Here is a 23626-nt window from a genome sequence, read left to right as displayed (position 1 = left end):
ATCTTTTGCATTCCCCCACCACCAACTTCCCTCACAACTTGGGTGAAGGTCCACGTAGGACTCTTGGGGCACTGAATGCCACATTGCACAGGGAAGAGCGCTAGCCAAGCAATTGGATGACTTTTTCTATATCAACCCTCACTTCTTGGAGACACCAATAAAAGTCCAAGGAGGTGAAAGTACTCGTCTACGTCCACCTGAAGCAAGGCAGTGGCCAGGAATTTACCAAAACCTATGAACTACAGATTCCGGGCCCAGGGTTAAGCATTCAGAAAGGTTGGCTTATCTCAGTAGAGCAGTACCTTAGAGTGAGCAATCCCATAATGTAGGATCATATAATTTTTATTCTAGCATATAGAGGCATAAATGGAAAATATTTCTAAGTTTTTTTAAAAAAGAAAAAAAAACACATGGAAGCATCTAAAGCTATTTTTGTAAGTTTCACAAATCCAGAGTATAATGATTGTTTTGTTACAATATTTCATCACTTGCTTTTCCAAGAAACATCATCCCACTTAACCTCAGGGTACTTGAAAAAGAGGCACAGAGTCCCGGCTCTGTCTAGAACAGTTGAGGAACTGGGGTTCTGTCCTCCTTTGGTGACAATTGAAGAGGATATATTCTTGCTATGTCATCTGAAGATTTATATCCAAAAAATAAGGGGGGAGGGATAGTTAGGGAGCTTGGGATGACAAGTACACCACGCTATATTTAAAATGGATAACCAACGAGGACCTACTGTATAACACAGAGAACTCTGCTCAATATTATGTAACAACCTAAATGGGAAAAGAATAGATCCATGTATACGTATAACTGAATCACTTTGCTGCACACCTGAAACTAACACAACATTGTTAATCGACTGAACTTTAATATAAAATAAAAACTTACAAAATTTTTAAAAATTAAAGAAAAAAACATTGCAATGTACTTGATTAATAGCAACCATGTTCTATAATGATGTTCAGATGCACTGGCTCTATGCCATCCCCAACACAGAATGACAAAATGGAGATAATGTGATATAGCCATATCCCTCTCCTACCTTATTCCTCATTATATAAAAGCAGTGCCATTTTTCTCTGAACAACAGACCTAAGAAAGACATACTTTTCTTTTACACTTCCCCAAGGAGCAAATTTCACGAGAAAGAGTTACATCCACCAGGAGCGATCTGTGCACCAAAAGTATTCAGAAACGCTCAGCCTGCAGAACCATCATTAGCATTCGATCACACACTTTGTTCCTAACAAGCACTCCTTGGCCCTACAAAAGGTAATAATTGTAGTTCTTCTTTATCTACTTTAAATTAATTTATCCTTTGGGGTCATAGGACTGCCAGGTTAGCAGTCCCAGAATCTAACATCATAATTGTACTAAACTATAGCCTTACAAGCTTTCCTTAACAAGCACTTTAAAAAAAAATAGTGATTCTCTCCAAATCCTGGAGTTTAGAAAATAGGCAATGAGGGACACAGCCGACCTAGACCTAGAGGTTGATTCCTAAATTATACAAGACAGGACACAGAGCATTCAATTCTTTGTATCTATTGTATACTTGTTATATATATTTATCTGTAGAATAAACAGATATTTACAAAGTACGATTAGGGTACTTTATTCTGAGTGATCTGAATTAAAGAAAATACCTAAAACCATACTCTTCCCTTGAATTTGCTAATCTTGGTTGATTTTAACCCATTGTGTCTTTTTTCCTGCGTCTAGTTCAGAAGTGTATTTAATGATGATACTAACAGGGTGCAACCTTAAGTAAACAAAAATGAACCTTATGGAGATTTGAGACATCCAGTTGATGCCATGATGGCTCCAAGCCTGGGCTTCCCACTACGTGAAGCAACTCTCAAGCAAGAAATCATTGCACTCTCCCCTCTCTGCTAAAACCACGTTCCAGTGGGAGCAGGAGAATGGGTCCAGCTGGTAGGAGTCCAGGCAGGAAGATGAGGATCCATGGGTGCTGGTATCCACATACTTGACTGAGCTCCTAAAACATTGGCCCAACAGGTCAAATCCAAGAAATCGCAGAGTAAAGCACTTCTCTTGGGGCTTTGGGAAAACCAAACACAGAAAAACGATTCATGGTTACAATCAAAGCCCATTATAGAGTCCAGGAGCAATTACAGGAATTAGAGGACGTGTGGAGCGGAAAGAATGGCCATTTATTGGGTCAGACTGTACTCACAGGAGAAAGACGATTGCTGAGCAAAGTTGAGAGGACACTGAATGAGCCCAAAGTCAGAACAGAGAGATCCAAGCTGGTCAGAGTCAGCAGCCTGCTGGTCTGGTGAGTACCCAGGGAGCAGTCACTTTCTGAAGTGACAGCTTCAAACCCTGGCCTTAGTTGAACTTATTTTTAAATGCCTTCCACCCTAGTAGGCTGAGAAGCTGCAAGGGTCCTCCCAGTACTTGGTGACTCTAAAGAAAGCTGTGTGGCACTTCCTTGGTGGTGCAGTGGTTAAGAATCCACCTGCCAATGCAGGGGACATGGGTTCGAGCCCTGGTCCAGGAAGATCCCACATGCCGTGGAGCAGCTAAGCCCGTGCACCACAACTACTGAGCCTGCGCTCTAGAGCTTGCGAGCCACAACTTCTCTACTGAAGCCTGCGTGCCTAGAGCCCATGCTCTGCAACAAGAGAAGTCTACGGACTGCAACGAACAGTAGCCCCCTCTCGCCGCGACTAGAGAAAGCCTGCGCACAGCAACGAAGACCCAATGCAGCCAAAAAAAAAAAAAAGTTGTGTAGGGATGAATGTTACTTTAAACATTTGTGTCCCCAGGGTTAAGCACTGTGTGGAGATCAGAGGAGGGACTCAATAAATATTTGTGGAAGGCGGGGAGGTAAGGAAGGGGTGAACAGGCCAGATTCAAGTACCATTAACAAACCATTCAAAACAAGTCCAAGGCTGAGTCGGGAAAGGACAGAAAGCCATAGTCGAGCACCTATTGCTGTGGGATAGAAATCATCAGAAAAGGGGCTGTGACTGGGGAGGTGGGTGGTGGAACCCTCCAGTCACAAAGAAGGGCTGAGGTGCAAGATGGAAACCCCAGTGTAGAGAGAACGAGGGATACATCCTGCCTCCAAGGAACTGGAAAATTAATTACAACCTTAACCACCGAGACACAGGAAGGAGGAGAGATCAGGGTACCAGGGCAGGGAGGTATTGAGGATAGCAGGACTAATAACCTCAAGCCCTGACTAGGATATTCCCCTAACCAGGGTCATTGTTAGTCCTGGGATAAAGATGAACCTGCACGAGGGGCTCCGTACTCCTCACAGAAAATGTTCAAGGTCCAGCAGACATGGAAATCTAACAGATTATTGCATGTCTTTCTGGTGGTTGGTTATGAGTTATTCATTCTGCCCCCTGGGTAGCTGGGGAGATAGGGTAAGTCCTCCTCGGTTTGGTAAAAGATCTGCCTCTTGCATTCATTTTTTTAAAGAGAGGAAGGACAAAGGACATTGATGAATTGCTACCTGGAGAAATAAGGTGGTGGGAAAGTTCATCCATAAGTACAGTTCTTTTAGGAAAGTGTGATGGAAGGGAACAGGGTGACCTTTAAGGGTGAGGCATGGTGTTCCAGTTCAACCATATCCTATCAATCCAGTCCCTGGCTGTATGTTTCAGCTCCCATGTGGGGTCATTTGCCCCCTCCTAGCATCCTCTGCTATTTCCATCTTAGTACACTCTGTACATTCTTTACAATTGCCAGGTTATTTTATTTCTGTCTCTAAAACTATAAACTCCAAGGGAATAGGTACCATGTGTATTTTTTTTTCATCTTTGTATCCCCAGAATCCAGTTCTGTGCCTGCAATGCTCAATCAATAACGGTTGGATGGATGGATGAATGAATGAGTGAATGAATAAATATCAAGCATTTATATCCAATTTCAACAATAGGGAAGAGAAAATTTTAGAGACAAGAGATGCAGGGTTAGTGTTGCTTCTAAGTTTCTGCAGTGTAGCAACATATAATCTCTCTCAACACAGAATTTGGGGCCGGAAGTCCAAAACTTACAAGAAAAGAATGGATGACAAGAAGTGTGTAATAACTTAACAGTAATTTCTAGGTCGCTTGCAAATGATTAGCGTTAATAATTACAAGCTTTTATTGGGCCCTTTCTATTTTCAGAGTGCTTTACAGTCATTAATGTATTATTTCTCACAACATCGCTGTGAGGTAGATCATCGGTATTATCGCATTACAGAAGCACTAAGGATGCCGAGTTGGATTTAACTGACCCAGGAACGTAGCTGTTCTTAGTAGTTCATTTGCCCCTCTGCTTTCTGTTCTTAACAATCTATTGATGCTGCCTGGAGGGTGATACTGCTGAAATGCAATTTAGAAAGAAACACTGCAGACAACCACAGAGGATCCCAGGAGCAGAGTAGGTACTGCATCTCTGAAAGGTAAGAGGTGCCAGAGAGAAGCTTCAACGTAGTCTAGAAGGGCACACGCGAGCTTCCGAACCTTCCGAGCATTCTCTAAAAACGTCCTTTTCGCCTAAGGTGACTGCCATCTTGAAAATACAGATTTAATTTAGCATGCATAGGTTTGAAAGCAATTCATACGATTTGGCCTCACAATGTTAAGCTAGGTTTCCTATCAGTGATAGAGCCAAGTCCTGGGACCAATTTGTTTTGTCCCTATGGGAGCTACATGTGATTAGATGTTCACTCCAAGGACTAAAACAAATGGGGTCAAATGCTGGAAATAGTATTGCCCAAGAAGGCTGATGAACCTGTAAAGCAGCACTTCAATCACTGGAACAATATTCAAGGAGAGTGCTTTACCTGCCTGTCCATGGGATATTTTTCCTTTCCCTCTCCATTGCCTGGCTTTCCATTTGTCCACCTGTGGAGGCTTCTCAACCAGCACTGAAATTGTTCTTGTTGTGGGCTGAATTCTGTCACTTAAAAAAGCTATGTTGGAGTCCTAACCCCCAGTCCCTCAGATTATGACATTTGGAAACAGGGTCTTTGTAATGGTAATCAAGTTAAAATGAGGTGATTAGGGTGGACCCTAATCCAATATGACTGGTGTCCTTACAAAAAAAGGAAATTTGAATACAGAGACAGACATGCAAAGAGGGAAGAAGGCCGTGTGAGGACAGAAGTTTGGAGTGATGCATCTACAAGCCAAGACCCACCAAAGATTGCCAGCAAACCAAACCACCAGAGGCTAGGAAGAGACAGGGAGGGAACATATCCCTATAGGTTTCAGAGGGTGCACAGTCCTGCCAAGGTCTTGATTTAGGACGTCCAGCCTCCAGAACTGTGAGACAGTAAATGGCTATTTTTCCAAGTCACCTAGTTTGTGGTACTTTGTCAAGGCAGGCCTAGGAAACTAATGCAGTTCTATTGCTAGATTAATCTCGAAAGGAGATGAAACATGACATACTGTCCAAGGCCACTGCCCAGTAGTATTTAATTCTTCTTTATATAAGTCACTTCCTACTATATAGTAAGTTGGGTGCATGAGAGATGAACTCTACCATCCAGACCATTGGGCAACATTTCGAGTTGTTCCATTAACAGTTATAATTGTGGCCACAGCTCTACATTATAGAAGCTGCCCTCTAAAAAAATAAGGTTTTCATACTTCATTTCTTCGGGGATCCTCATTTGAAAACTCATGCTTTTGGTTCTACAAAAGACAATGAGGAGAAAGGCAAATGGTATAATGCAACCTATCATCACTATAGAGAAAGTATCTTAAATGCATATCTTCCTAGTATCCATCACAAGCAATTTTTTAAAACACATTCAAATAACGTAGAAGAAAAGAAATAACAGAAAGGGGAGATGAGTGAAATAGAAACTATAAAACAAAGAAAATCAACAACATCAAAAGTTGGTTCTTTGAAAAGACATTTAAATGTGATAGACATTGAGCACAACTGATAAGAAAAAGAGAGATAAGACACAAATTGTGAATATTGCAAATAGAAAAGGGACATTACTATGGATTAAATAGATGCTAAAAACTGCTAAGATATTGTGAATAACATGTCAACAAATTGACAATTTAGACAAAATGTACAAAGAGAAACACAATTTAATAAGAGAAAGATAAATTAAAAATTTTAAATGTATATCTATTAAATAAATTAAATACTCAGTTTAAAACTCTCTTACAAGGAAAACACCAGGCTAGGCTAGATGGCCTTGTTAGTTAAGTTCATCCAAATGTATTTAAGCATGGAGTAACAACAGTCTTAACAAAATCTTTCATAGCACGTAAGGGCAGAAGCCCTTTCCAACTCATTTTATGAGGCCAGCATAACTTAACAATGACATTACAAGAAAGAAAAACTACAGGATGATATCTCTCATGAGCATCGATTCTAAAATCCTAAACAATATGCTGGCCAAGACCTCTTACAGAAAACTGTAAGGCTCTTGTACAAAAATTAAAGTGGCCCCAAATAAATGAATAAACCATATGCACCAATTTAAAAATTTGATATTATAAAAACAGAAATTCTCACACAAATAGATATATAGATTCAATGAAATACCAATCAAATCCCAGAAGTTTTATTTCTGTGAAAACTGACAAATTGACTCTAAAATTTAGAGGAATAAAGGAATAGCCAAGACAACCTTGAAGAACAAAGCTGGAGGACTTACACTACTAAACACCAAGACACTATAAAGCTGTAGTAATTAAGACAAGTATTGGCCCAAGCATAGATAAAGAGACTGATGGAAGCAAATACAGAATCCAGAAATCGACAGTCAGCAAATACAGCAACAGGATTTATGACAAAGGTGACACTGCAGTACAACAGAGGAAAAGATGGATTTTTCAATAAATGGGGTCAATTGGATTCCATATGGAAAACCATACTGTTATTCCTGCCTCACATCGTATTAAAAAAATCAAGTCTAGATGATTTCAGATTTAAATATAAAAGGCAAAACAATAATGCTTCTAGCTGGGAGAATATCTTCACAAATGGAGCAAGCAGATTTTTCAACAGGTCACAAAAAACACTGACCATCAAGAAAAGCAAAATGAACATACTGGACTTCAGTAAAATTAAGAATTTGTGCCCATCAAAAAATAACATTGAAAGTGAAAAGGCAAGACACAAAATGAGATAAACATACAGGCGTGGGTGTATAAAATTTCCTGTATCTAGGATGTAAAACTCGGTATATATAAATAACTCCTAAAATCAATAGGAAAAAAGTGAGCATAGGAAAAAAGTGAGCAAAGGATTTGAATATACACTTCATAAAAAACAAAAATCAAAATGGCCAATAAACATATAAAAAGTTTCTCAACATCAACAGTCACCAGGGAACACAAATTAAAACCACAATGAGATAGCACTACCCATTCACCAAAATGGTTAACATGAAAAAGGACTGCATAACCAAGTGTTGGTGAGGTTGTGGGCAAACACTCATTTATTGCTGCTGGGAATATAAATTAGCACAACCACCACAGTAAACTGTTTGCTGTATCTACTAAAGTTAAGGATACACGTACTCCATGGCCCAGTAATCCTACTCCTAGGTTCACATCCAGCTGTAATACACACAAGCAGCCACCAAAACACATACACAAGAATATCGAGATTAGCGCTATTCCTAATAGTCCCAAAATGAAAACAACCTCATGTCCATCAAAACAAAATGGATAAATCGGAACACAGTACAACAATGAGAATAAACCAGCTATTGTTACATATGCTAACACAGATAAACCTCATAAATCTATGCTGAACAAAAGAAGCTAGATACAAAAGAGAACATAATTTACGTAGAGTTGAAGACTGGAAAAACGAATCACAAGTGATAGAAGGTAGTGGGCAGGGAGTGAGTGGGAGAGGGTCTGAAGAGACTAATAGGGGTGTTGGTGATGGTCTGTCTCTTCATTTGAACGATGGTATATGTTTGTTTAGAAAATTAATCAAGCTATATACACTTAAGGTTTGTGCACTTATTTGTTTGCATATTTCAATACAAAGTTTCCTTGAAAAAAATGCATCTTACTGATAGTGGATCTTACAAAACCACAGAGCTTTAAAATCTGGTAAATTCTTAGATTTAAGGGTCAAAGGGGAATGACTGACTCACCCTTGATAGGGAGGTGGCTAGAAATGAGGCTGGGAGAATAAATTCAGGCCACACTGTGACGTTCTCTCAATGCAATGCCAAGGACTTGAGAGTTTATTCAGTGGAATGCAGAGAGTGAGTTGGGACTCAGTGACGCAATATGACTAGATTCACGTTTATAGAAACAAATCTTATACCAAGATATGAAATAAAATGAAAATGGGGAGGGGAGAGAAGATCCAGGGAAACTAGGTAAGACACTGTCAAAATAATGAGGAAAAAAATGAAAGCCTGAGATGGCAAAGAAGTAAAACGTATGTTTTCCCCCTGCCCATCCATGTCTGCCCTTTATCTGCACCTACCGAGTAAACAAGTACAGATTCTGAAAACACTGGTTATGCCTGGAAAGTTGCCGTCTCTCCATCCCAGGAGCATCTTCACGTTGATGGCTTGCAGGAGAGGGGCGATTCCCCGGAGTAGCTGCTGTCAGACCGTTTTTATTCTGACGAGTTCTTGGATACTAGTTCTTGTCATGCTTCACAGCTCAAGGCACTTTCAAGCATGGCATTTCCTGGGAAGTTAAAAAAGAAAGTTATGTTATCTGCTGAAAAATCACAGGACAGAAACTGCAAGCAGCACACATCTGAGGACTACAAAAGTGGATCAGTGTTTTTTGACACTAACTTCTTTACTGGGGTAACGCAGTCTGAGGTTTAAGATAGATTGGAAAGGTTTTCTGGTCTCTTTGATGGATCTTTGTGCATATATACCTTGTTCATAAACTGGGGGGAAAGGGTATTTCTGGGGTCCACAGGGCTGGAGGAACACTCTTGTTACATTTAAAACCATAAACAAGCTACAGCATTCCCTATGCTTTTTTCCCTGTTACTGTATAGATAGATACATACATAGAGATAGAGATATATAGAGAGAGAGATTTTAAGGAATTTGCTCACACGATTATGGAAAGGCTGGCAAGTCAAAAATCTGCAGGGTGGGCCAGTAGGCTAGACACCCAGGAAGATAGCCATCACAATCAGAACACGTGCTTTCCTTCTGGGAGTCTGGACATATGGTACATGCCAGGCAGAGGCTGTGTTTGTGACCAGCTCCCAAAAAAAACCTTGGGCATGGAGTCTCTAATGAGCTCCCCTGGTAGACAGCATTTCGCAAGTGTCTTTTTTTGTTTGTTTGTTTTTTTATACTGCAGGTTCTTATTAGTCATCAATTTTATACACATCAGTGTATACATGTCAATCCCAATTGCCCAATTCAGCACACCATCATCCCCACCCCACCGTGGTTTTCCCCCCTTGGTGTCCATACGTTTGTTCTCTACATCTGTGTCTCAACTTCTGCCCTGCAAACAGGTTCATCTGTACCATTTTTCTAGGTTCCACATACATGCATTAATACACAATATTTGTTTTTCTCTTTCTGACTTACTTCATTCTGTATGACAGTCTCTAGATCCATTCACGTCTCAACAAATGACTCAATTTTGTTCCTTTTTACGGCTGAGTAATATTCCATTGTATATACGTACCACATCTTCTTTATCCATTCATCTGTCGATGAGCATTTAGGTTGCTTCCATGACCTGGCTATTGTAAATAGTGCTGCAATGAACATTGGGGTGCAGGTGTCTTTTTTTTTTTTTTTCTGTATGTGGGCCTCTCACTGTTGTGGCCTCTCCTGTTGCAGAGCACAGGCTCCGGACGTGCAGGCTCAGCGGCCATGGCTCACGGGCCCAGCCGCTCCACGGCATGTGGGATCCTCCCGGACCGGGGCACGAACCCACGTCCCCTGCGTCGGCAGGTGGACTCTCAACCACTGCGCCACCAGGGAAGCCCCAGGTGTCTTTTTGAATTATGGTTTTCTCTGGGTATTTGCCCAGTAGTGGGATTGCTGGGTCACATGGTAGTTCTATTTTTAGTTTTTTAAGGAACCTCCATACTGTTCTCCATAGTGGCTGTATCAATTTACATTCCCACCAACAGTGCAAGAGTGTTCCCTTTTCTCCTTGCAAGTGTCTTCACAACTTGCTGTTGGGGGAATTAAGCACATCCTGTGCAACTCCACTGGGAGAGGACCCTTGGAAGATTGCTTTCCCCCAGACTTTATCCCATATTCCTTTTTCCTCTGCTGATTTGGCTTTGCATCCTTTTGCTGTAATAAGTCATAGTTGTGAGTATGACTAGATATTGAGTTCTGTGAGTCTTCCTAGTGAATCATTAAACCTGGGGGTGGTCTTGGGGATCCCCCAACCCAGGGTATTACAAGAGCCCATCTTATTCCCTTTCTCCCTAACACAAGGCATAACACAAGTAAATCACATAGTGTATCAAAAGGACATTATAATGAATAACATAAAAACAGCTCAAGAGGAACTAGTGATTATATAGTACTTGGGGAATAAGAAGTGCTACAAAAATGCTAAGTAACGATAATAAGACAAATTATACTTTTCCACTAATTGCAAAGGACATTCCACTGATTTTCACAGAAAACAAACTTAATTATGTATGTCCAGCAAGAACTATTATAAATCTTTTAAATAGATCTAGAATATTTTTAGTGAGAAGGATAAGTACAGAGATCCATTAACCAAAGGGAGAAATGTTTAGGGACAATTGAATGAAATTTCAAGCCTAATAGGTTTTGAGATCAATTTATTAGAATTATAAGGAAATATTTCATGTATAATGATCTCTGGGTTTTTCTTAATAGTCATACTAATTAACTTCTCAAATTCAATAAAAGTGTAGGAAATTTACTTATGTTCAGTACTTGACAAAATAAATCATGGTAATTACACATATTCACGTGGCCAATGATAATTCCTCTAACTCAGTCTAATAAGCAAGGGTTCTTTAAGATAATTAGTCTTAAAAAAAAAAAAAAGAAAAAACCGCATGTATAAAATGACTCCTACTTATTAGGAGTTTTGAGCCTTCATGATGATGCATAAACAAGAGTTTCCTAAATCTTCAGGTCAGTAGTAACATCCTTTCAGGTGCAGCTTTAGTAAGATGCGTATTCGCATGACATTATAACACACCCAGGTACGATCTCTAGGGGGTTGAAGGTGTTGGGTGACATAGTAATGGGACTTTTTAATTTCAGGGCTGCCCTGACATCCACCGTGGCTACATGGGGAACAAGGTAATATATCAGAATCCCAGGAAAGCCATAGATGATGAATTATCAAAAGGCTGATACCTAAGAAGTGATTAAAACCATATACCAAGCAAATTTTATCTGTCTTCTGTATCACAGATGAGGCTGGCATTCCATCTCTTGACATATATAATCTAAAACAATTCTCAAAGTGTGATTCTCAGGTCATCATCACCTGGGAATTTGTTAAAAATGCAAATTATTCAACAAAAACAAAAACAAACGACCCAATTCAAAAATAGGCAAAGGACTTGAATAGGCATTTCTGATAGACAGAGAGACAGGTAGATAGATAGATAGGTAGATAGATATACAGTACGTATATGCAAATGTCAATAAGCACATGAAAAGATACTCAATATCACTAGCTGTAGTGTAAGTGCTTGACTTTCAATTCCTGAGGCATTCATTTCAAAAGACAACTATTCTGAATAAACATATTGCCAGGTGTATAACACAGCAACTAGCAAAACAACCAGATAAGGGACTAGGCTGTCCTCACACAAGAAGGTCCCCTTTTGGAAAGCCCAAGGTAATCAAGATAACTGATTGAGTTATCCCCTTGGGGCACCCCACTGCTCCCTTCTTGTGCTACGATTCCTGCTCTTATCCTTTCAATTAGCCAATAAAGAGTGAGCCCAAGAAACTCTAGACACCTCACTCTCAGATCCTAATAAAGGCAGAGCCCCAGGTCTGAGCTCTCTCTCTCTCTCTTTATCCATGACCTCACTGTGGCCCTTGGGTGTGCTGTATATCCTCCAGGACTTGTGAGTTAAAAGTATGTTCCTCAGCGTTCTCTGACGGTTTTTGCTGAAGTATGTCTGTAAGAGCTGGCCCAGTCGTAAGTAGGGGCCCCAGTGGGGAAATGTCTATGGAGGTTGCTGGGAGTAATGTGTGCCCAGTGGGTGTTGCAGGCATTCCTAACCAAGGGCACTACCATCAGTAGGCTTGGGACTCATGGAAGGTTAGTCATTAGGGAAATGCAAATCAAAACCACAGTGAAATACCACTTCCCACCCATTAGAATGGACATGGAAATTATTTTTTAAAAAACACAATGGAAAACAGCAAGATTTGGTGAGGATGTGGATGAGTTGGAACTCTTGCATGTTGCTGGTGGGAATATAAAATGGGGCAGCCACTCTGGAAAGTGATATGGAAGTTCCTCAAAAAGTTAAACAGAATTACCAAATGATCCAGCAATTCCACTTCTAGTTATATAGCCAAAGAAATTGAAAGCAGGAACTCAAACAGATACTTGTACCTCAATGTTCATAGCAGCATTATCCACAGTAGCCAAAAGGTGGGAATGACCCAAATGTCCATCAACAGATGAATGAATAAATAAAATGTGTTCTATACCTACAGTGGAATACTACTTAGCCTTAAAAAGGAATTAAATTCTGGGCTTCCCTGGTGGCGCAGTGGTTGAGAGTCCGCCTGCCGATGCAGGGGACACGGGTTCGTGCCCCAGTCCGGGAAGATCCCACATGCCGTGGAGCGGCTGGGCCCGTGAGCCATGGCTGCTGAGCCTGCGTGTCCGGAGCCTGTGCTCCTCAACGGGAGAGGCCACAACAGTGAGAGGCCTGCGTACCGCAAAAAAAAAAAAAAAGGAATTAAATTCTGATACAAGCTACAACATGCATGAACCTTGAACATATTATGCTAAACGAAATAAGCCAGCCATGAAAGGATAAAGACTGTATAATTCCACTTATATAAGGTGCAAAGCCACAGCTGGAGACATCCAAGACAAACAGACCAGGCCTTCTTAGCATCAAAGGACAGTAAAGTCTGATCTTAACAACATTTCTGAGTTCTCACCCTCCCAGCAGGAAGCAGCAGGCAGGAAGAACTGACTCATTAACAGTCATAAGCACCCCTGGGAGTTCTAGAGAATATTTGGAGAGGAGACACCTAGGGAAAGTCTGGACTTCTTAATCATTTGGCAAGTGAAAGGATATAAATATGGGTATAAATATGTGACCATATTTTATTGTTGTAGATGGATAAGGCCAAGTCTGTGTTACAAAAGGGAAATAATAGTGAGATGTGGTTGTCTGAAAGGTATTTTTTCCAACTATCCTCTTACACACTTGTTTCCTGTGGTACTTGATTGTAATAAATCATAGTGGGAAAGAGTCTGTGTAGCTGATTCAGTAATATCCTAATATCCCTGGCAATGGAGAAGCCAGGCATTCAAGGAAAGTAAAATAGGAAATAAAATAAGAACACAGACTTTCAAGCCAGACAACTGAGGGTAGTGGATTCTAAGGGGGTTCCACGGGTGCTGCATAGGCTCCACTTCTTAGCAACACTTTGAGAAGCAATGTAGCAGGTACTTGATAATGGATGCTATTGATATCATTCTTGTTATATGATGGCAGTAGACGCTGTGAAAGAAGTTCGTTTAATAAACTCTTACCTTCTGATTACTTATATCTGCTTTGATTTCACATGACCAATAAGCACCCTGTGTATTCTCAACAGCGACCAAGAGCCACTGGGTTCCCTATCTTAATCCATGTCTCTGTCACTGTGGAGGACCTCCCCCTCCCCTAATGATGACCACCCTTGGTAGCTGACCTTTTTGGGTCTCCTCCACTTCTCCAAGTCTGAATAGTGATGATTATGAGTTTCCAATATTAATCAAGGCTTAAGATATTGTCAGCCAAATCAATAAAAGCTTTGTATGATTAAAGTTGAGCACCTCTTATCTTGCTTGAAAAAAGCTGTAAGGATTCTCTTGCTCTTTAGAAAGGGTTGGCTGACATCTAAAGATTTTCAATAAGTTCAAATTGCCAGAGAGATTTGTTTCTCAGAGGGCCGAAAGAAAAACGATAAAAAGAACTTGAGAGTACTGTATTGGAGAGAATTGTAAAGATAATTACCCACATTAGTCACATTTTATCCATTTTCTTTCTCTGCTTTTTTTCTAAAAAACTAGAAATGGAATCCAAGAAAAACTTTTGTGATAATAGAATAGATCCCTTTATGAAGTGTATGTGCGCTTGAGATATAAATCCAAATGGCAGTGCTGTAACCACCAGCCTACGTTCAAATGTTCTGTCCAAGTTAGGTGCTGAGATGACACTTGATCAAGATACAGATCACTGGTGTTCGTAAGAACTTCTCCTCAGGTGCCTTTGGGTTGGCATGGAGCTCTCCCAAGGGAGATTGTGATATGATTCTGGGCACCCTGCTCACAGAGTGAAACCAACTATGCTGCATTCTATCTCCCTCTAGAAGCACAAGGGACCCTGGAAGCCCGGGGGCAGCTCCTTCAATGATTTTAATGCCATTAATACCACTCACCATTTATAACAAGATCTTGGTGATCAATGATGGTATTTCATGAATACACAGTGCACCTAACTGGCTGATTGGTATTTGTTGGATATCTGTGAGATTTTCAGTGTCGTACAAAATAACAGAACTACTATTATTGAAGGTGTGATTCCATGAAGCTTTCAACATGGTAGAGTTGTACATATGTGCAACCCAATGCGTGTGAGGACCCATATGCAGGGGTAATATTCAAAATATTTAACAATCTATATGGGCCAGCCACCAACTTGTCAGATAGATATCAGTCAACAACAATCATTGCAGCCCTACTACTGCTTTTTTTGAAAATTATTTTATATTGGAGTATAGTTGATTAACAATGTTGTGTTAGTTTCAGGTGTATAGGAAAGTGATTCAGTCAGCCCTTGGTTCCTGGATTCATGAATCCTGACTATCGGAGAAACAGCACCATATATTGGATGATGAATTAGAGCATAAACATCCTCCCAGAGAACACTGCCCAACACTGCAAGTATTGCCACCTAACTTGCGCTTATATCTGACTCTCTTCAAAAGGCCATTCCACAGTTCTACCAAGCCACATGTTTTAGGTCAATGGGAAACCTGGTAAGACCAGTGAATTCCATGAGCGTGGGCCTATTACCACACTTCATTTAGTGTGAAATGAGCTCCCTGATCAGAAGCAATGCTTATACCATGACAGTGGATAAGGCAGCCTGTAAGTCCACAGACAGTAGTTTTGGCAGAAGCATTGCATGCAGGAAAGGCAAATTCATATCTAGTGTATCTATTCCAGTAGGAACAAAACATTGCCCATTTCCTGATGGAAGTGATCCAGTGTAATCAACTTGCCACCAGGTAGCTGGCTGATCACGTCAGGTTGGTGCCATATTGGGGACTTGGTTTTGGTGTCTGCTGTTGACAGACTGGGCCCTCAGCAGTGACTATAGCCTGGTCAGCATTGGAGAGTGGAAGTCTATGCTGCTGAGCCCAGGCATAACCTCCATCGCTACCATCATGGCCACTTTGTTCATGGTCCATTGGATGATGACAAGAGGGGCTGGGGGAAAGGCTGACTGGTATCCACGGAACATGTCATCCCATCCTCGTGATTATTAAAATCCCACCAGTTGGTGAGTATTGACATGGGACACAAATATCTTCACGTTTTTTACCCACTTAGAGAGGTCTATCTGTATCTACCTCTTCTCAAGACTTCTTTGTCACTAATTTTCCAATCATACTCCTGCCAACCACTGGCCACAGTCCATGAATTGGTATGTAATTGCACATCTGGCCATTTCTTTTTCCAAGCAAAATGGCCAAGCAGGTGCACTCCTCAAAGTTTTCGTTAACAGAAGGATTTCCCTTTACCACTAAGAAAGGGGTTGCAGTGCTCTTGCGTATTGTGGGGCCTGAATATTGTGCAGAACCGTCTGTAAATCAGGCAGACGTTTTCTCTTCATTAGGGAACTCCCCACAAGGCCATAGATGCGGGCTGGGAGAAAATAATGTAAGAGTGGCAGCCATGGGCACTTGGGCCAATTCCTCGTGTAACTTACTTGTGCCTTCAGGGCCTGCTCAAGCCCGATCTCCTATATACTAGCTCCATTCGATTACAGAGTGTGCTGTGCAACTTAATGGCTCTGTTGGTCAGACAACATTCAGTTCACGATGGGCAGTTCAGGTCACATGGTAAATTGGTGAGCCGTGCATAAGCAGCCAGTCTCTCTAAGACCCAGTAGCAAGCCAGTCTCTCAAAAGGAGAATAATTATCCACAAAGAATGGCAGGACTTTGCTCCAAAATCCTGAGGGTTTGTGCTGGGATTCACATATAGAGGCTGCCAAAGGTTCCAAACAGTGTCCTTATCTGCCACTGTCACTTCAAGCACCATTAGACCTGCTGGCTTGTGTGGCAGAGCAGTTTGCACATCATCGTGGACTTGTTGTAGCGCCTCCTCTTGTTTTGGACCAAACCAGCAGCTTTGGGGGTCACTCAGTAAATAGGCTGGAGTCATACGCTCTGAGGAATATGTCTTCTCCAAAATCCAAAGAGACCCACTAGGCGTCGTGCCTCTTTTCTGATTGTAGGAGGGTCAGATGCAACAACTTATCCTTCACCTTAGGAGGGATATCTTGTCATGCCCCTTCAGAGGCAGAAGACCCCTGAATTTCGGATTTATTTCCCATCCTCTGACAGGCAAATGTCTTAATAATAAGCCCACAGTCATTACAAACTCCTGCTCACTAGGTCCAATCAGAATACTATCCTCAATGTGATGGGCCAGTGTGATGTCTCATGGAAAAGAAAGGCAATCTAGATCTCTGTGGACACAATTATCATAGGAAGCTAGGAAGTTGATATGCCCCTGAGGAAGGACAGTGTTAACCCCATCGCAGTCCTCTGACTGAATATGATGCTTTGTCTTCTCCCGCTCCTTCCATGTGGTAAATTAACCCAAATCTGCCCCTTAGGGCAGCCTCTCTCTCCTCTTCAGATGAGGGGCTCTTTGGCACTCTCATTGTAGTAGGCTGAATAATGGCTCCCCAGATATTCCCACATCCTAAATCCAGAACCCATGAATGTGACCTTATATGGCAAAAGAGACTTTGTATATATGATTAAATTAGGGATTTTGTGATGGGGAGATTACCCTGGATTATCTGGGTGGGTCTGATGTAATCACAACGGTCCTTCTAAGAGTGAAGCAAGAGGAGTCGTAGCGAGACTGACTTGTGACCCCCTCACCTCCAAAGCACATCACTCCAATTTCTGCTTCCATCATGACATCACCTTCTGTCTCTCAAAGAATAATGGCAGCTATTAGAAGCTGAAAAACTCAAATAAACATTGTGTCCTCAGAGTCCCCAGAAGAAACCAGCATTGTTGACTCCTTGACTTTAGCCCAGTGCCACGGATTGCAAATGTCTCACCCCAGAACCGTAAGAGAATAAATTTGTGTTGTTTTAAGCCACTAGGTTTGCGGAAATTTATGACAGCAGCCGTAGGAAACTAGTACACTCTGCCTAGGGCTTTGAGGTCAGCCTGTGCTATGAATTGTGATTGTGAAAAGTGAGGAGGACATTTTTGTGACTCCACAGTGTCCATTTCACCTTCTCCCATTCAACATGAGCCATGCCATTTGGCGAACTGATCCCCGGAGGGGGTCATGATTAGCTCAAGCCCAACTTCCCTAGAGTTGGTTGGTTCAGGAGCACAAGCCCAAGTCAATCAATGCACGGATTTCTCCTGGCAACAGGGATTAATTTAGAAATGGGCATGTGACCCAGCTGGGGCCAGTGAGATGCAAGGAAAAACAAAGACAGTCTTTCTTCTCTGTTTTCTATTTCACTAAGAAAGAAGAAGCGATCAAGAGGCTTTCTCAATCTCCCACCATGTATAGCCATGTACTGCTTCTGTGCCCATACACTCTGCCTTTTTGTGATACTAAGGATGAGCTGTCAGTTATTGTCCTCTAGATTTGATCCCTTTTACCTACTTGAGGACATATTGCCCCAGAAATTCTCCCCTCTATCTACTGCATCATGAATTACCCCCTCTCTACTAGATTCTTCTTATCAGCATGAAAATGTGCTTTTATTTTTCCCATCTTAAAAACTTCCCTTTTGGGCTTCCTTGGTGGCGCAGTGGTTGAGAGTCCGCCTGCCGATGCAGGGGACGCGGGTTCGTGCCCTGGTCCGGGAAGATCCCACATGCCGCGGAGCAGCTGGGCCCGTGAGCCACAGTCGCTGAGCCTGCGCGTCCGGAGCCTGTGCTCCACAACGGGAGAAGCCACAACAGTGAGAGGCCCGCGTATCGCAAAACAAACAAACAAAATTTCCCTTTTAAGTGACTGATAATGGGTATGAGGTTTCTTTTGGGGTTACTGGAAACGTTCTAAAAGGGATTGTGGCAATGGTTACACAACTCTGAATATACTAAAACTCATTGGTATGTACACTTTTTTTAAAAATTCCGTCAGTATTTTTATTTATTTATTTATTCAATTTATTTTTGGCTGTGCTGGGTCTTCGTTGCTGCATGTGGGCTTTCTCTAGTTGCAGTGAGCGGGGGCTACTCTTCGTTACGGTGCAGTGGCTTCTCTTGTTGTGGAGCACGGGCTCTAGGCGTGCAGGCTTCAGTAGCTGTGGCATGTGGGTTCAGTAGTTGTGGTGCACAGGCTTAGTTGCTCTGCGGCATGTGAGATCTTCCCGGACCAGGGCTCGAACCCATGTCCCCTGCATTGGCAGGTGGATTCTTAACCACTGTGCCACCAGGGAAGTCCCGGTGTGTACACTTTAAAGGGGTGAATCGAATGTATATGAAGTGTATCTCAATAGAATTATTATTAAAAAAAGAGGATATTGGCAAATATGATATTCTAAATGTTTGAAATTGGGTAGAATAAGTCACAATGATATTTTAACTACTTTAATGGAATATCTGAAAACATTTGCAAACATTCTATAAAACGATATAAATAGTATTTATTCATTAATAAAAACATGATAAAATAGAAAACAAATATGAAAATAAAAGTACATCTATAAACAAAGGCCCTTTCTTTTTTATTATTAATTTTTAACTGAAGTATAGTTGATCTACAATGTTGTGCTAGTCTCTGTGTACAGCAAAGTGACTCAGTTATACACATATATACATTCTTTTTTAGTATTAAAAAAAAGCCCTCTCAACATCACTCCTCGCTCCAGTTGCTACTTTATTTCTCTCCTTCCCTTTGCACTAAAGTTTATTTTAAAAATTCCCTTTACTAGTTTTCTTCAATCCCTCTTTTCCCACACGCTATTGAACCTACTCCATTCAAGCTATCACCTCAACACTTCAACAAAACAGCTCTTCAGGGTTGCCAGTAACTTCCACGTAGTTAAATCTCATGGTCAGTTCTCAGTCCTGATTTTACTTGTCCTATCAGTCGTATTTGACAGTTTATGATCTCCTTGTTTTCCTTGTTATCAGTCAACTATTGCTATAAAAGTGCTCTGTAAAAAACCACCCCAAAACTCAGTAGTTTAAGACATTTTTGCTTATTCATCTGTGGGTCACACGAGGGGTTTTTTGATGTAGGCTTGGCTCAACTGGGCTGGGTGGGCTCCAAGTGGCAGGATGGGTTCTGATCTGTTCCATAAGTTTCTAATCTTTCTTGGACCAGAGTGTTAACTAGGTCGTTTCTCTCCTGTTGATGATAGACTGTAAGAGGGCAAGTGCAAACACAGGATGCCTCTAAGGTCCAGACTCAGAACTGGCATGGGCACCTCCACCATCATTCTGTTGGCCAAAAAAATCATGTCTTTGAGCTCAAAATCAAAGGGCTGAATATGCTCTATCTTTAAGGGGAGTATTTACAAAGTCATATGGCAAAGAGCGTGGACACAGGGAGGGGTGAAGAACTGAGGTCTCTAATTTGATCTACTATTCTCCTCCTTGAATCACTTCCTTCATTGGTGTCGAGAATATCGCATTCTACTAGTTTTATTCCGTTGCCTGCTCCTCTCAGCAGTGGAATTGGAATGCCTCAAGGCTTGGTCCCTGGACTTCTTCTCTAGCTATAGTGACTCATTTGGTGATCTCATCTAGTTTTATGGTTTTAGAAATTGTCTATATGCTGATGACTCGCTTGTTTATATCTTCATTCTGACTTCTCCTCTGAACTCCAGACTCATATACCCAACTATCTACACTTGAATGCCTAATAACAAGTTTAAACTTAACAAGTCCAAAAACAAACTCCTCATCTTCTCCCTTAACTGTTCCCCAAGTAATAAATGGCAACTTTTTTTTTTTTCCAGATGCTCAGGTAAACCCTTGGAGTCATTCTTACTTCTTTTCTTGTCACCATCATCTCTTACATTTTAATGGCCTCTTCCACCCTAGAATCTGTTTTCAATACAGCAGTTAGAGTAAGCTTTTAGAAATAGAGGTCAGATAATGCCATTCTTCTGCTCAAAACCCTTCAGTGCCCAACATCTCACTTACAATACAGCTCTGCTATGACTTTATAATACAATCTGATCTTCTGTTATTCTTCGACTCTATTTCTTTTCACCTCCTCATTCGTTCTGCTCCAGCTACATGAACTTCCTTGGTGTTCCCTGAATAAGCCAACTATCTTCTGTCCCAGGGCCTTTGTATTTTTTGTTGCCTTCCCCTGGAACGCACTTCCCCCAGATATACCCATGCTTGCTCCTTTAAATTACAACCCTTACTTCCATCACCCTTTTCCCCAGCTCTCATTTTTTCTGTAGCATTGTTTATCACCATCCTACAGGCTATAGGTTTTACCTATTTGCTGATTGTCTATGACTCTTGGGTGGATATATGAGTTTCACAAGAGCAAGAAGTTTTGTTTTGTTCACTGCTATAATCTCAGAATGTAGAACTGTGCCTGGCACTTGGTACGCACACAAAAATATTTGATGAATGACCAAATGGATGGATAGATGACATTGAAGAATTTGGTTAACCTGATAAAATCTGCTTCATTCACTGTGGTTGAGCTTAATGATTGCTAAAACTAACCTGACATACCTTAAAAGTCTCAATAAAAAGTGACTACCTGGCTTCCCTGGTGGCACAGTGGTTGAGAGTCGGCCTGTTGATGCAGGTTCGTGCCCCAGTCCGGGAGGATCCCACGTGCCGTGGAACGGCTGGGCCCGTGAGCCATGGCCGCTGAGCCTGTGTGTCCAGAGCCTGTGCTCCACAGCGGGAGAGGCCACAACACTGAGAGGCCCACGTACCGTAGGAAAAAAAAAAAAGTGACTACCTGATGAGTGTTATTTGCATCGTGGGTATGGATGGAATTACCCAGGAAGTACATACACACAGAGAAAAGAAGAGGGCAAGGATTCCCTTGTTCTTCCTTCATCTACCTGTCTGGCTACTTCCTATGCCTCCTTAAAGCACAGCCATTTCTTAGAAACTTTTCCAGTGAAAACACTGGGGCTAAAGGGAGTTATTTTACCTTTGAAGAGAACTAGTATCTCTGCAAATCAGGGCAAGATAAAGCTCCAGAAGAGACTTGGGTCTCACTGTGTGCAAAGGCATTAATTTCACTCCTGGCATCCAAGCAAAAGTCCTGGAGTTATTATAGAAGGTAGTAGAGGGTAGGTGTTAAAAGCCCAGGCGCCAGAGCCAAAACACCTTGCTTCAAATGGTGACTCCACACTATTAAGTGTCCTGTGACCTTGGGCAAGCAACCTAAGTTTTCAGTTCCTCACTTTTATCATCTGTGAAATGCATTTAATTACAGTAGAGTTACTGGGAAGATTAAATGAATTAATGAAGATAAGGCACTTAAGACATAACGCACTATAGGTCATGTACATGTGATATGTAGTGAGTACCGTATAGTGACAGTGATACTGCTGCTATTTGAAGCTAGGATCTTATTATTTGAGACATGGCACCATCCCCTCCTTGAGTGCTCACCCACGGCTGGGCTACAGGCTGCTTTGTGTTTCCAGAGCACCCTGTATGTACTGGCCTTGGAGCACTCACATCGTGTTGACATTATCTCCCCCACTAGACCATAAACACTCAGTGTTGAGGGCCATGTCTAATTCATTTTGGTAATCACTTCCTAGTATGGCACCTGGCACTTAGAAAACACTCCCGTGCCTATAGGGGCCAGGTCTTTATTGAGTAAAGTCATCTAGATGTAAATCAACAAAAGGAATGGTAGAGAACAATTGCCCTCTGGCGATACCAAGTAGCAGCAACTATGAAACTTCAGCCTATTGTCATGTGGAAAAATACGCAAGGGGCTTCATACCATCTGATTTTCCAATGCCCTCTAGTTTCTATTGCGGCTGTAACAAATTATTACATATTAGTAGCTTAAAATGATGCCAATTTATTATTTTATAGTTCTGCAAGCCATAAATCTGGCAGGGGTCTCACTGGGCTCAAATCAAGGCGTTGGCAGGGCTGCACTGTTTTCTGAAGGCTCTAAGGGAGAATTTGTTTCCTCATCTTCACCTTCTAGCTGCTGCCCACATTCCTTGGCTTGTGGCTCCCTACCTTCATCTTCAAAGCTAGCAATGGCTGCTTGAGTCCTTCTCACATTGCATCACTGCAATCTCCTTCTCTGCCACCCTTTTGCACTTTTAGGAACTCCTGTGATAACATTAGGCCGTCCACATAATCCAGGAAAATCTCCCTATTTATTTTTTAATTGAAATATAGCCGATTTATGTTTCAGGTGTACAGCAAAATGATTCAGTTATATAACATATACATTTTTTCAGATTATTTTCCATTATAGGTTATTACAAGGTATTGAATATAGTTCCCTACATTATACAGTAAATCCTTATTTATCTGTTTTATATATAGCAGTGTGTAACTGTTAATCCCAAACTTCTAACTTTTCCCTTCCCCTTTTCCCCTTTGGTAACCATAAGCTTCTTTTCTATGTCTGTGAGTCTATTTCTGTTTTGTAAATAAGTTCATTTGTATCAGTTTTTTAGATTCCACATATAAGTGATATCATATGATATTGGTCTTTGTCTGACTTACTTCACTTAGTATGATAATCTCTAGGTCCATCCATGTTGCTGCAAATGGCATTATTTCTTTCTTTTTTATGGCTGAGTAATGTCCCATTACATATATGTACATCTTCTTTATCCATTCCTCTGTCAATGGACATTTAGGTGGCTTCCATGTCTTGGCTATTGTAAATGGTGCTGCTATGAACATTCGGGTGCATGTATCTTCCTGAATTAGAGTTTTCATCTTTCCTGGATATATGTGCAGGAGTGGGATTGCTGGATCATATGGTAACTCCATTTTTAGTTTTTTAAGGAACCTCCATACTGTTCTCCATAGTGGCTGCACCAGTTTACACTCCCACCAATAATGGAGGGTTCCCTTTTCCCTAAACCCTCGCCAGCACTTATTATTTGTAGACTTTTTGATGATGGCCATTCTGAGCAGTGTGAGGTGATACCTCATTGTAGTTTTGATTTGCATTTCTCTAATAATTAGCAATGTTGAGCATCTTTCCATGTGCCTGTTGCCCATC

At 41.3% G+C, this 23626-nt stretch overlaps 1 pseudogene; it reads right to left on the bottom strand.

Moving 5' to 3' along the window:
- Positions 1–1848: 1848 nt before the first annotated feature.
- On the bottom strand, positions 1849–17365 carry LOC112413134 (uncharacterized; annotated as a pseudogene).
- Positions 17366–23626: the final 6261 nt, after the last annotated feature.

This window comes from Neophocaena asiaeorientalis, unplaced genomic scaffold (assembly GCF_003031525.2).
Source record: "Neophocaena asiaeorientalis asiaeorientalis breed wild unplaced genomic scaffold, Neophocaena_asiaeorientalis_V1.1 scaffold14, whole genome shotgun sequence".
In the NCBI taxonomy this organism is placed as follows: Eukaryota; Metazoa; Chordata; class Mammalia; order Artiodactyla; family Phocoenidae; genus Neophocaena; species Neophocaena asiaeorientalis.
The sequence above is the reverse complement of the archived record's forward strand: the minus strand, read 5'-3'. Positions and strand labels throughout refer to the sequence as shown.